Raw genomic sequence first — 15,041 nt, 5'->3', positions numbered from 1 at the left:
GGCTGAAGCTTCTGAAAGGGCACAAACCCCAATACATTTATCATAGGTCACGCTGGCTGAGAGAGCCCCTAATAAAGAGTATGTGATTGAGAACTGCAGCCACATTGCCTCCTATACCTGTGGCTGTTGGGCTGAAACCTTATATAATAATAGTATTTGCTAAAAAGGGTGTGTGCTTACTCTTTATGATGTATAAGCTCACTGTGTTGTGCTTAAAGGACTGAACAGTTGCACACAATTAAAATATCTGTGCAAGTTAACAAAGATTTTCAGCAAGCCTAGGAAAAGAGATTGATTACTTTGGATATATATGGTATTTGTTTTATTTAAAGGGTTCCTATTTTGTAAAAAAAAATGTTTTGGTACAATGGAAATGAAATTCATCACTCTTTATAATTTTCTGAGGCTCTAACAATGAATGAATATGTGCCCAGTTGAGGCAGGTATGAAATAATAAGTGATGCAATGGGTAGATAGATTTCCCAGGGATACAGGAGGTGGGGGGGAAGCAACTTCAAGATCCTGGGAAAAGAGACTGTTGTCCTCTTGTGCAAAATATCAGTGAATACTTTGACAACACCTCTGGGGAAAGATTGAGTGAGTCCTCCTGTGAAACAGCAGGAAGGGTGGCCATTCTAGCTGTCCTTGTTAAAACGAGAAGTGAATCAGGTGCAACTTCAGAGCACATATGTTTTTAGTTTCATTTTTCACTTATGTGAAAAACTAGGGCTTGAAACCAACGTATAAACTAATATCTTTCCTGGTAGAAGTGATTCCAACTTTTGCCCTTTTCCCACAGCGCATCTAAGGTAGAGAAAATGTAACTGCATCCCCAAGTGGCTAATTAACTTTCCCTGGGATTTGTGAGCACCAGGTGAATATATTGCTCATGCTCATACTTTATCTGAAATGTGATTTTGAATATCCCTCTAGATGGTTGCAGACACTGATGAAAATTGCCTCTCTCTCTCTCTTATTTTTTCCACTCTGTTTCCAAACCTCCTTAAGATCAGAGCCCTTCATTCACAGCATGTGGTACTGGGCCTAATTTCCAACTCAAGTTTCCAGTTTAGATGTTCAGTGGATATCATAATGGCTACAGAAGCTAAGAGTCCTTTGTGAAAGAACTGAAAGGGCTGTCAACTTTATTTTATTGTTGGAATACCACTTGCATTTATCTTAAGGCTTGACTAATTTTTTGTCTTTCACCTGCTTTAACCTATTACCTTTGAACCCTCCCTGTGTGAACTAAACTTCTTCAATTTCATTAGTTCAAATACCTCTTGCTATAAACCTGGAGATTTCAGTAGAAGAGCAAGAACTACTAAAATGCAATGTGATAATAATTCTTTTTTTTTAAGCTGCTTCATGCTTTTGATTTCCTCCTTGTTTGCTTTTCTCTCCTCTTTTACTCTACTTCTTACAGAACCAATCATCACTTGTCTCCTGCATCTTCTATAGCTCAATGCTTTCCGGGTCTCTTCCTTTGCCTACAAACCACAGGTCTCCCTGTTCTTACCAGCCAAACTCACTATCCACCCTACCCCTGCCCTACAAGCTAAGGTCTTATTTTTCAACTTGTTTTCCAAACTCCAAGAAAATGAAGCTGACACTTACCACCTTATTCCTTATCCTTAGAGCATTGCTGTCTTGTTTCTGGAAAGCAGACCTTGCGTTTAGCATTTTCACTTCTTGACCATCATTCTTTAACCATCCATACTTTGGTTTCAGAACTTGACTATGCTTTAAGAAAGAAGTGACAATCATTTTCTTGCCAGATCTTTCAATCCCTTTTTCATCTATAGGTTATATATGACTTACCTGTAGCATTTGGTATTTCTGGGCTCTCCCACCCTTATTTATTCATCCAAAAATACATGCCTATAATGTTCCAGGAGCTGTCTCAGGTGCTTGACATGTATCCATGAACAACAACAACAAAAATATCTGCTCTTACATTCTAAAGGAAGAATGCAGACAACAAACAGTTGATACACCAAAGAAGAATCATATTATCAATTATGAGACATACAGGACCAGGACTTGGGTGAGGAAAATGAGCTGTTTCAAAATTTAAAGTGGCACTCACTATCAGGGTGGGCCCTTGCCCTTTCTTACCTCAAAATTGTGTGCCCTTGATGTCTCACTTACACATTTCAGAGAAGAGGAACAGCCAGTGCAAAGGCCCAAATGCAGGAGTGTGCCTGCTGGGCTCTTTGCCGGGGCAGGAGGCCTGTGATGAAGTGAGAATGCAAGCTGGTGCAAGAAATGGGAGTGACACTGGAGAGGTCACGTGGGTACTCACAGTTGTCTACTGTTGCAAGACTTTGTCTTTGAAAGACTGGGGAGCAAGTATAGGGTTTTTGAGCAGAGAACTGATGTGATCTGCCTGACATTTGATGGCATCCACTCTGTTGGGTTGCAAACACTGGGGGACATGTGTAGAGGCAGGGATGATTGCAGCCATCTAGGCACAAGGAAATGGTGGCTTGGACCAGGCTGGTAGAAACAACAAGGATGAAGAAAAGTTTTGGAAGGCTGGCCCCACCTGAGTTGCTGATGAACTGGATACAGGGTGTGAGAGAAAGGAGTGAAAGATGGTTCTTACGCTTTGACTTCTGCAGCTGTATAACATGATTTCTCATGCTCTGGCTTCCAGGAGAGCATTTTCTGGTTTTCTCTTTTATGTTTCTGGCTTTGTTCTCTTTTTCATGTATTCCTATTCCTGCTTCTGCTTCTGCCTCATTGCTTCTGCTGTTTCCTTGGGCTTCTCGTCACTCTCAGTCCTCTTTCCTCACTCCCTTCTCATCACTTCAGCTGTACCTTGAATACATCCCAGATGTGCATTTCCAGTCCTAACCTCTTCTTTGGGCTTTGGTGCCATGTTTCCAGCTCTTTATTTTCAGATTTCTACTAAAGCCACAGTCATCCTCCCAGTCATTCAGGCTGGAAACCCTTTGCCATTATTGCACTAGTACTTCTGCAACTGTATAATATCCTTCACCAGGCTTCTTCCTGGGAGAGCCCAGCTGATGCCTGTTTGCAAGAACTGCTTGGAAAATTTCATCGAGCTGGGTGGTGAGCACATCATAGGGCCACGCGGGTAACAGAATGAGGTGGCTGAGCAACTCTTTTCAGAGATGGAGAGTCCCGGTTAGGAACCAAGCTCTGAGCTTTCGTAGGTGTGGACATAGAGGGTTGGGCTTTGCAAAATCTGTAGTAGTAGCCAGGTCAGGACTGTATTGCTCTGCATGATAAAGGACTGATAAATCTTAAGTTCCCAGCAGAAAATCTGGAAGTAGGAGACAGATGCTAATAAGGTTAAATACTCTGTGAGCAAATGAAGACAGAGAGAAAGGCAAAGCAAAATTTGTTATAAATGTTGTGGCAGGCATGGGTGAGAAAGGATTGGAATAAGGTTAAGTATCTGTTTGGGATTTTGAAGTTAGTGACTACTTCTTCTGTGCAAGTATAAGGAAAATATGCAACTCTGTTTCCTTCATAAAATCTGCAATGAAGATTGTAATATGTAATAATTTTTTTTGAGATTGAATTCTTTGGAGACTTTCAGTAGTTGCTGAGTCTTGCAGTTGGATTTCAGAGGGTTTAAAAATGAGACAGCATGAGGCCTGGAAACAAGAGAACAGCTGACTCGGCCTTACCCAATCCTCTCAGTCCCACGACGAGGCTCTCACCCTGGCTCAGCGTGCGTGAGTTTCTCTCTGCTCTCTGCTGTTACATGGCGATTTTATTTTGTGAGTTCCGTCAATATGAGGGAAATTATAACTCTCTGAAGATACACATTTGTATATAATGTACAAAGTATCTAAAGAATTGTATATGTAGCTCTTTAAAGGTCATGCATACATATTTGCTTTAAGCAAATATACTATTTTCTTGCTCATCTCCTTCGATTTCAGTTTCCCAATATATTCTCCAGTCCTGTTGAGCTGTCTTAGTTAGAATTTCTAGAACATAAAGAGACACACCTTCTCTTTGGCTATTGTACAGATAATGGAAATAAGAACAGGTATTAACTCAAGCAACCGAACAATAAGCTCGTGGAGACTAGAAACATCATTTAGGCCACAGCCCAAGCAGGCTGGTGGAACTCTGTGGTATGCCTTGCGTGTGTGGCCCTTCTGGTTAGTCCTTGTTTTTACTTTTCTTTCCACTTCCCTTCTTCCTGCTGCATTTACTGAGGGCTTCTTTCTCGGCTCTCATTCTCTCTACCTCATGATTTCTATTTAACAGTAGCTTCTACTACTTGTACGACTTCTACTACTTCATAGCTTCATTTACAGCCCACACATGTCTTTTGCAGTGTGTATACACTGCTCTCTAGATCTTTCTACAGGACATCTTCAAATCCCCCAAGGTGAAGAGATGATTGGCTACTTTAGGATTCAGTATGTAATGACCCTATTGGTTAGAATTTTGAACAGTCACTCATTGTGTGGGTTTCCTTTATATCTGGTCCACAGGTGGCTACCTTTGGAAGAGGTGTTAATTCCTGGAGCAAATATTTAGAATAAAGATTTCAGGAATAGGGGCCTTAAAGTTCAGAGTAATCATGTATGTGTAATTAGATGTGGCATCTTTATTCAGAAGATTGTGGATCTAATGGATTCTCTGGGTTGAAAATAATTTAATAATTTTTGTTTAATTTAAAATATATTTTCAGTTGTTTGTTTATAGATTGTGTCTATACAAGATAGGGTAGATTGGAAATTTTAGTTCTCCTGGAAGTTGCTTACTATAGGTAATAATATCTGATAATGATAGGATATAAAAAAATCATAGCTGAAAATGGTCTCAGAAGTCAGGTAGTCCAACAGTTCTCAGGGCTGCTGATTAATATCAGGGTTAATTTATAATCTTAAAATTGATTGAGGACTTCAAAAACTTTGCTTTATGTGAGTCATATCTATCATTATTTATTGTATTAGATATTAAAACTTTCAAATGTTTATTACCTCATTTAAAAATAACGTTAATTATATGTACCTCCAAAAGTAAATAGAAGTTAAAGAACAAAAACTAAAAAACAACTAAAAATACTTTAATAAATACATTATAAGTAAGCAAAAAACATATTTTTCTGAGTAAAAGTACATTTTTATTAGTGGGAAGGGCTAGGGTTGATGTTTTATAGGGAAGATGTGGAAGCAAACCAAAGCAATATTCAATTGGCTATAACTTGAGTGATTGCCTCATTTGGGAAAACCTACTTGGCTATTAATGATTAGTTGTTCTTAAATTTCACTTTTTTGGATTCTAGTGCATTGACTCTGGCTTAGGTTTTGATTTGCTTACCCAGGCTATCAAGGTAGTAGAGCCACCTCAGTCTAGTGGCCTCCTCATGTAACCTTTTGGAAAAGTCCACTATGCACTTGTGAGCAAATGAGGCAAATGACATCTTAGCATTATTATGAAACAGGCTTTGATCTCACAAACACACTGAAAGGATTTCAGAGACCTCCAGGGTCCTTGGACCACATTTTGACAACAAAGAATCTCATTTTAGAGTAGAGGAAACAAAGACCCAGAGAAGTGAAACTGCTTGTCCCGGAGTGCACAGTAAATCAGGGGCAGAGCTGGGCTTAGAAGGTAGTTTCTTTATTATATCAAGATTGGAATACCAAAGAACTGACTTTGCCCACACTGTGCTCCAAGGAACTGACTTAATGCCAGGTCTCCACCTGTTTCCTAATTTGGAAACTTGGCTTCAGATAGAGAAATAGGCTCTGAAATGTGGAGGGTGATGGTGTTACACAGTCATCAGAAGGGCCACAAGGATGAGAAATGTAGAATCCAGGAGATCTCGTCCTGTGGATGCTACAGTTTTACTCTAAAGCTCTATGTACTAAAGGTTTATTATAGAAAAATAAACAAACAAATCAAACCTTAAGAGGACATGACTAGCTCACACCAATCCCTTCTAGCCTTTCCCAGGTTAGATCAGAGGGACAATTCCAGAAGCGCCAGTCTCCATTATTGCCTTTAATTTCCCCATGGCCCAAGACTAACATTGCTCTGTCCCTTTGTTTTGCTCTGGGCAGAAAGCCATTCCCTCATGGTTAGACTTAATTGAAATCCATGCCAAAAGGGGGATGGGACAGGCTGCCAAGTTGTGGCACTTTCCTGAGCTAGTTCTTTGGGTGATATCTGGTGTTCAGTTGATATAATGATGTAATGCAAGGCATATTGCACAATACGACATTAAAGGAGGACTACAACTTTAAAATTCTTTAAAGTTAATTTTAGGGAAATAAAAAAAGTGTATTTTTTAATTCAAATTTTCATGTGGAAATATGTGTGAGTGTATATATATATTTATGTATATAAGTGTGCTCTTGTCTCTGTATACATACATGTGTGTATATACATACATGTATATACATATACATGTGCACATATACATATACATATATGCATATACATATATTTTTCATCCTGAAGTTAAGGGTCTGGAGATAATTTTAGTAGTAAACACTCTCTTCTTAAAGCAGGTGCTTGTGCTTTTAGAGAAATGCTTGAAAAATATCAAAATCATTCAGTTTTGAACTTGGAATTTAAACCATGAACTTTCTATTGACAGCTTCCAAGTATGTGCATTTTAACATCTAAAAACCTTCCAATTATGTAAATAAATAATTAATTTCTAGAAGGTTTCAGATTCAAAAATAAAATGTTGTTTGTGCATCAGGTGGATTTTTTTCCCCTTTCAATAAAGAATTTCAGTATAATGTAATCTTTGTGCCTCATGGCTTGAAATGTAAGTGCCCAGGTATGTTTTCATCTTTCAGTTTTTATGCTGTTGAGATTGTTGTTCATTAATCCCTGTGCTACGAGGTGGGACTATTCCCTCTTCCAAAGGGAGCTGGAGAATATGACTGGCCAGCATTCTATGACTCCATTTTCTATTTTCTCGGATTTCATAGAAGATTCTAATCTTCTCCAGATGAGTAGAATTGCAGCCCTTTTTGCATGACAGCCAAAGACGAGCACCAAAACTGTCCAGAAGATTGAGTGCCATTTTATTCCTCTGTCGACATTCCTTGTGAGATGGGCAAAACATCATAAAATTTTCCCGAGAAGACTTTCTAAGCTTTCATAATATTAAGCCTGACGTTTTCAAATTGAACTACTATATCATTAACTTTATTTTCCTGGAAAATAATAAGTTTTCCTTACCAAAATAATTATGAAGGCACAAGGTTTTGTCCTCTATCCACCAACCAAACTCAGATTTTTTTCTGATTTATGGGGTTTGTTTTTCAAAGTTTTCTTAGAACTATCAGAATTCCTTTATGTGCCTCTCCAGATCTCATTCTCTCAGCCACATGTCCCCCCAAGTAACCATAACCTGAATTTTTAGTTAATCATTCCTTTGTTTTCTTATTTGCCAATTTTTAACTTTATATAAATGGGATTGTGCTCTATGCATTTTTCTGTGATTTACTTCTTCCCTGAAGTTTTGTGCTCTTGAGGTTCATCCATTGTCATAAATTATATTTTAAACAGAAGAGAATCGGAACTATCTAAGTGAAGTGGTCACTTCTCTGTCATCTTTTAAAAAGGATCTCATCAAGTGTTCAGTCATATGGTCACTTATTCCTGTCAAGTTGTACATGCTGTGGTTTATTTTTGTTTCACAAAAGCCAATACTACTTACTCATGATTAGTTGAGAGGCATTCAGGGATCATCACTGTCAACCACAAGCAAAAATATCTCTAAAATGCCATGTGCTTATGATTCAAGTATATTTCCTTTGACAGGTTAGTTTAAAAATTGGGTGGATGCCCTCTAAAGTATTTACCAAAGTGGGAGAGCAATAGTGTTTATAGTCTTATACATGCTAACAAGAAAGAAGATATTTTTACAAGTCTGGAAGCCTAAAACATCCCAGGTGTGATGCATCGGCCCTTGACAGTTATGAATGGTGGACTAGTTGCATTAAAGCAATGAGAGAGCTAATAGCAGGTTTGAGACTGGGTTTGAATAAATCATCAACCAAACACATAACAGCGATGGAAGAACAGGCCAGACCCTGGGTAGCCATGTGCTCCCTAGTTGCCTGGAGACCATGAATTTTGGCCATTGTAGAAATATTGGAAATAATTTTTGAATCATCTAAAGTTTTCTAAGCCCTTAAAATATATATTTAAATATTAAATATTTTTAGTGTAAATTTCAGTGTACTTTTTTTTAAACTAACACTGCCACCATTACACATAAAGTGTTCATGATTATATGTAAGGTGTAGCTTTAAAATTAGAGTATATATTTGAAATCTAAATGGAATTGACCTTTCGTATCACTTTTGAATAGGTGCAACATGACTACTGTGCTACCTTCTAGAATCTTTTCAACGATTATGTAATTCCTCCATAGAGTATCATTAAACTTGTAGGAGGTGGAAACCATTAGAAAAAGCCCATTCAAATTTGGTTAAAACTCTTAAGAGAATTATTTATTTAATTTATACATATAAATAATGTAACCAAAATGTAAGAAAGGAGTTACTAAAACAAAATTCTGTACTAAATTAAAACTGAGTGTTTTCATTTGCCTCTCTTATTATGACAGTTTAATAATATATGCTACACTAAATGGATGTGTGGTAAAAAGAGAAAAGATCAAGAAATGAGTGTTTAGAACAGTAAATTATATGTTAAAAATCTATAAATAGCTTAATAAATATATTCTTGTGTGTAAAAGCAGAAAATTGCAGGCTACAAAGTAGATTGCCCAAATGGTACTGTTTTGAAATCACCTTTGGAACAGTACACGTTGTCTCATCAAGTTTTATTGCTTTTGCTTATAAAACTCCAGTTTTTAAAAAAAATGGGTCCCTTTGAAATGTGTTTTTTTTCTTTCATGTCCCATTCATTCCTGAAATAATTTGAAGTGACACAAATATCTTATTCTGTTTAGAAGGGCAGAATTTCTAGTTGAGATAGTTAGTGATGAGAGAAACTATGACTAGACAAATGAATGACAGTGACCAAGTGCTCACAGACCCTGTGTCCGCGGGCCTACATATTTGCTGGCGTATTTGCTGTTGAACCACAAATATGTCTGAGTTTCCTAGCAACTGCAGCAAGGAGGGAAAGGTGTTTGTTTTTGTATATATATAAAATAAGCTTTCTGCTTGGAACCAGCCTAAATTTTTCTGATCCTGAGAGCTGAGAAAAGTTTCTTTAAATTTAAATTGGTAACCTAACTTCTAATCTTTAACTCTTAAGTGGCTCTTAAGGTTCCCGCTAATGTTCACTGTGTTTGTATTTTACACCCTCTTAATGAGTATTATTCAGACAGTGGAGCTCTCCTCAGCCTCAGGATAAGGATGACTCATTTCAGAGCCATAGGGGCCTGAACAAACAGAACACTGTAGCTTCTGAGTTCAGGTAATTCTGTAACAAAAAAGACCCAACTATAATTCAGTAGCCTCAAAAACCTTCGTTTTCCTTGGATGGAACAATCCAAGGTGAGCATTACAGGTCAGCAGGCTACTCTGCTCCCCATTCAGGGTCCTACGTTTTCACCTCACATTGCTCCACAGTCCCTCAAGGCCCTATCATCATCTTCATGGTTGGTACAAGGTTGCTGTAAGATCTCACCAATGGCAGGGGGAGAGCCTTGAGAAGCACACCTAGTCTTAAGGACAAGGCCTGATGGTGGCCCATTTTGCTTCTGTTCATAGTCCATTGATGAGCATTGTCATTTAGCCTCTCCAAGATTCAGGAGGGGCTAGGAAATGTAGACTAGTCATGTTCTCAGGGAAGAGAGAACAGAAGATTTGGGCAGAAGACTATCAACCTTTAAGAAGAAATATTTTCAGAGCAATACTCTGAGGTCTGGTCCATCAACTGAATACATGGTAGCATGTCATATTCAATTTTGGTGATTTAACAGGAATATAGAGAAATGAAAATTAAATTGATTTCTTCTGGTTCCCATTTCCGTATATGCTCTTCATTTCTTCCTTATTTTTGTTTCATAACTTTTTGTGCTTTGTATTTCCTAACTTTTTGTGCTTTGCATTTCCTAACTTTTTGTGCTTTGTATTCCATAATCAGGTTGGTTTCTCTTCCTTTCTTAGCTTCCTATAACCCATATCAGTTAATCACAATCCCTGACAACACTGCCCTCATAATATATCCCCAGTCTATTTCACTTGTTCATTTCCACCACTGCTGGCTTGAGTAGGCACTTGTGTCCTCTTGTCTGGACCATTGCCTTCTAAGTAGTCTTTCTGGCTCCAGTCTCCTCCCCATTCATCCCATTCTACACATAACCCCTCTATATCCCCCGTTATTGACAGTGAATCTGTGATGTTCAGGAAACTGTTCTGGGGAAGCAAAGATGAAACAGATAAAAAACTGCCTTCAAGAAGCTTGTCATTTTAGAGGATGACAAATTGTGCACTCAAATAAACTAACCTATAATGTAAAAAGTCAGTAATGCAAGTGGAGATGTTCATCACAAGGTCCATGGAGGATCAAGCATCAGAGCAACTCTATGACATCAAGTCTTATTTTTGGCCCTCCTTAGAAATATAGGAGAATAAATTTGGGCCATGAGTCCTACAAACTTCAGGAAAAAATAGTAAGTGGAGAAAGTGGCCACATTAGCTTTTTTAGAATAATGCTCAAAGAAGCCACCTGAGGCAAAGGTAAGAGGGTCTAGTCTGACTCTGGAATGCAGTATTGTGGCTGATATTACAAACCTCTGAGGATTTAACCCCTGAGGATTTGACCTGTGTCACTTGAGAAGGAAGGTGGTAAATTGAAAGAAGTCAAATCTTGGATAAGAAAGGGTTTGTTAACTTAGTGTAAAGTTAGAACATCTAAAATCTTGTGAGACAATTTCATATCAGGAGAGGAAAATCTGTTCAAAGGGTAGAAACAGTAAAGCCGGGCATGGAAATCATAGCAGGTACAGCATGTACAATGCCCAGGAAAGGAAGCCTACAGATGTTTTCTCTCTTGCCTTCATACATTTTTAGGGCAGAAGTGGGACTACTTACTAGGCCAGTGGGTAGGGTTACTGTTGAATTTGGAATATTGATAATTTTCATAATTATTTCTGAAGTCTAGGATTTCCTGTGGCCAGTGGTGCAGAATGATTCCAGTTTTAGTTCATCAGGAGTACAGAGTATGGAGGCATAGATCTGGAGGATAAGCTTTATTTCCTTGGAAAAATGTAAATAGTTCTTTACAAGTTATTTTCTCTTATGTTATCATTGTTAAGTTGAGCTTACTAAAGGAGTGACCACATGATTATATAGGGTGCTTTCAACTATTACTAACAAAATAACCCAACCCAACTGGCTTAAACTACAAAGTAATTAGCTCACATAACAAGAAGTCCTGAGGTTGGGTGGCCCTAGGATTGGTTAATTCAGTGGGTCAGTGATGTCACCAAGGATCCAATTTCTTTCTAACTTTCCTCAATGCCCTCCTCAGAAAGTCAGCTTCCTTCCAAGTTGAGTGAAGTATGATAAGAGGAATGAAATCCAGGCAGTGGAATGGCATGAATGGAGGCACAGAGTCAGGAAACCACAGAGCAATACAGGGAATAAGAGATTGTTTGATTTGAGTGAAACACAGTAATGGATAAGAGCTTGTACTGAAAAACTGTGGGGTGCTGAAAGTGAAACTAGGGAGTTTGGACTTAATTCTACAGACTATTTAGAACCATGGATACATTTTAGGTAGGTCAGGGATAGAAACAACAAAGTACTATAGGAAGATGAGCCCAGCTGGTCAGTAGGGCTGTGCTGGAGGGTAGAGGGCCTAGAGGTGGCTTAAAATAGAATGAAACTGAAAGTGGGTAGCTCAAACAAGCAGAAATGAAGGTCTGAAACAGGGTAGAGGAAGGCAGAAGGCCAAGAAAAATGTGGATTCAGGAGCTAGTGCAGAGATAGAATTGACAGGATCTGCGGACTGGTTGGGTAATACAGGAGAAGTGAAGTGTCAAAATGAATCAGAGATGTCATTAATGTAAGTAGGAAATACAAAAAGGGTGTAGGAAACATTTATTGAGCATATCCTCTATGTCAGGCACAGGCATTTACAACAGGATAGCAGTTCACTTCCACAGGGTAGCATATCAGGGAGATTTTATTAGCTTATTCTACAAATGAGGAAACTGAAGTCAGGGGAGAGATTTAAGAAATGTTTGTATGATGAAGCTAAATGGAATAGCCAGAGTTTAAACTGGTTCTACCTAGTTTTGAAACTCATGCTTTTATGTACTCTACCTTCTAGGAGGCAGGGAGACTAATTTATTTTTATTGATTTTGTTCTTCTGCTCAAAAGTCCTCAGTGGCTCTACATTGCCCTAGAGAATAAATTCCAACCACTATTGCATGACATGCAAGAATTTCAACTTGCTTTTCCAACCTTATCTTCTACTGAAATCATTTGGTATCCTACTACATCTTTCCAATAATTATTATTTGGAATTCCCTTAGCACACAAAGTGCTTTTTAAAAAAAAAATCACTCTCTGCTCCTTGTTACATGGTTTCTTTTCCTATAATTCATTTCTTCAACTCCTCTTCCTGTGAAAATTATATCTATACACTTTTTCAGTCTTTTTCTGATTATTCATTTTTACTTACTCTGAACTCCCAAGTGTTTTACTGTGGTTTCCATAGTAACACATTTATGCTATCTTCCTGAGAGATGTAAGATCCTTAAGGGCAGGATTGGTTTTACCAGCCTTCATGTTTCATGCAGAATTTTATCAAGACCATATGCTTTTAGAACATGAGTGACAGAGAGTGGAAGGAAGGAAAAAAGAAAGAAATGAAAGAGAAAACAAAGAGAAAAATGATACAGAGAAATAAAAAGAAAGTAACTTTCACTTATTTGCAAAGTATACTTTATACTTATTAAAGGATTACTTATTCAAGAATGGGAAATAACCTTTTGAAGGCTTATTACTGGCTTTATGATTGTCTTAAAATTCATAATTTTTTTTCTATAGGAAATTAAGACCAGCTTTTTTCCATGGTCCAGGAGAATTTAACAAGAAAAAAAGATTAGTATTAAAATGTATTCCAGTTTGACTTAAGGAAAATCTAATCAACATTTCAGAACTGAAAGATTCTCAGTAGTCTTCTAGAACATTACAGTAAGGGATAAAACCATAACATAGAACAAAATACAAATATCCCACATATCCCTACAGATCTTTGAGAGAACTGATAGTGATTCATTCTGATTCTTTCCTTCTCTGTGATTTATACTGTATCATGTTCAACTTACTTGTGCTTGTGTCTCTCTCCTACATAAGGGGCAGGGTCTTAATGATCTTTGTTTTCTCAGAGCTCAGCACAATGCCTGGCACCTGGTAATATGTAATCAATGTTTGCTAGTTTAAATTTTATGTTCAGTGCAGAGCCAAGATATAGACTAAGGGGGTCTCCAGTGCTGAGCTGTATTCACAGGGAACTAAGCAGGTTGGAAAGTTTGGTAAAATTTAGCTTTTGTTAGTCAACAGTTCAAGCAATACATAAATTAGTATACTATGAAGTTTTGGTTTTCATTTACTGTATTTTTTACTGAGAATAATACTTGCCCCTAAAGTGGAGATAGGCATATACAACATGGATCTTGCCTTTCAAGAATCTTGTTCTGCCCAATAAAACCTATCTGGGGGAGATAGGACCAAATTAAAATAAATAAAAATCTTTACCATACAAAACCATAGTTATATAGGCAAACTTTGGAGATATTGTGAATTTGGTTCCAGACCACAATAAAACAATTAGCAAAATAAAGTGAACAAATGAGTTTTTGGTTTCCCAGTGTGTATAAAAATTATGTTTATACTACACTGTTGTCTATTAAGTGTGCAATAGCATTTTGTGAAAAAAAAAACAATGTACATAGCTTAATTAAAAAATACTTTATTGCTAAAGAATGCTAGCCATCATCTGAACTTTCAGTGAGTTGTTTTCTTTTTGCTGGTAGCAGGTTTTACCTGCATGGTAATGGCTGTGACTGATCAGGGTGGTGGTTGCTGAAGGCTGGGGTGGCTGTGGCAGCTTCTTAAGAGAACAGTGAAGTTGCTACATCAACTGACTCTTCCTTTCACAAAAGGTATCTCTGTAGTGTGCAGTGCTGCTGGATAGCACTTTACCCACAGTAGAATTTCCTCCAAAATTGGGGAAAAGCCTCTCAAACCCTGCTGGTGTTTTATCAACTAAGTTTATGTGGTATTCTAAATCCTTTGTTGTCATTGCAACAATCTTCACAGCATCTTCATCAGGAGTAGATTCCATCCCATGAATCCACTTTTTTTGCTCATCCATAAAAGCAACTCCTCATGCATTCAAGTTTGATGAAGGGATGGCAACAGTTCAGTCTTATCTTCAGGCTCCACTTCTAATTCTAGTCCTCTTGCTGTTTCAACCACCTCCACTAAAGTCTTGAGCCCTTCAAAGTCTTCCATGAGGGTTGGAATAAACTTCTTCCAAACTCCTGTTATTGCTGATATTTTGACCTTGTCCCAGGAATCACAAATATTTTTCATGGCATCTAGAATGGCAAATCCTTTTCAGAACGTTTTAAATTTACTTTTTCCAGATCCATTATGGGAATCACTATAACAGCTATAGACTTAAAGATGTATTTCTTCAGTAGTAAGACTTGAAAGTCAAAATCACTCCTAGATCCATGAGCTACAGAATATATGTTGTGTTAACAGGAATGAAATGATGTGAAACTCACTGTACATTTCCACCAGAGCTCTTGGGTGACCAGGTGCATTGTCAGTGAGCAGTAATATTTAGAAAGTAGTATTTTTTTTCTGAGAAGTAGGTCTCAACAGTGGACTTAAAATACTCAGTAAACCATGTTATAAAAAGACGTGCTGTCATCTAGTCTTTGTTGTTCCATTTATAGAGTACATTTAGCATGATTCTTTAGGGCTTTAGGAGTTTTGGAATGGACAGTGAGCACTGGCTTCAACTTAAAAGTCTCCAGTTGCATTAGTCCGTATCAAGAGAGTCAGCCTGTCTT

This window comes from Manis pentadactyla, chromosome 4 (assembly GCF_030020395.1).
Source record: "Manis pentadactyla isolate mManPen7 chromosome 4, mManPen7.hap1, whole genome shotgun sequence".
NCBI classification, from domain to species: Eukaryota; Metazoa; Chordata; class Mammalia; order Pholidota; family Manidae; genus Manis; species Manis pentadactyla.
Note: the sequence above shows the minus strand (reverse complement) of the source record.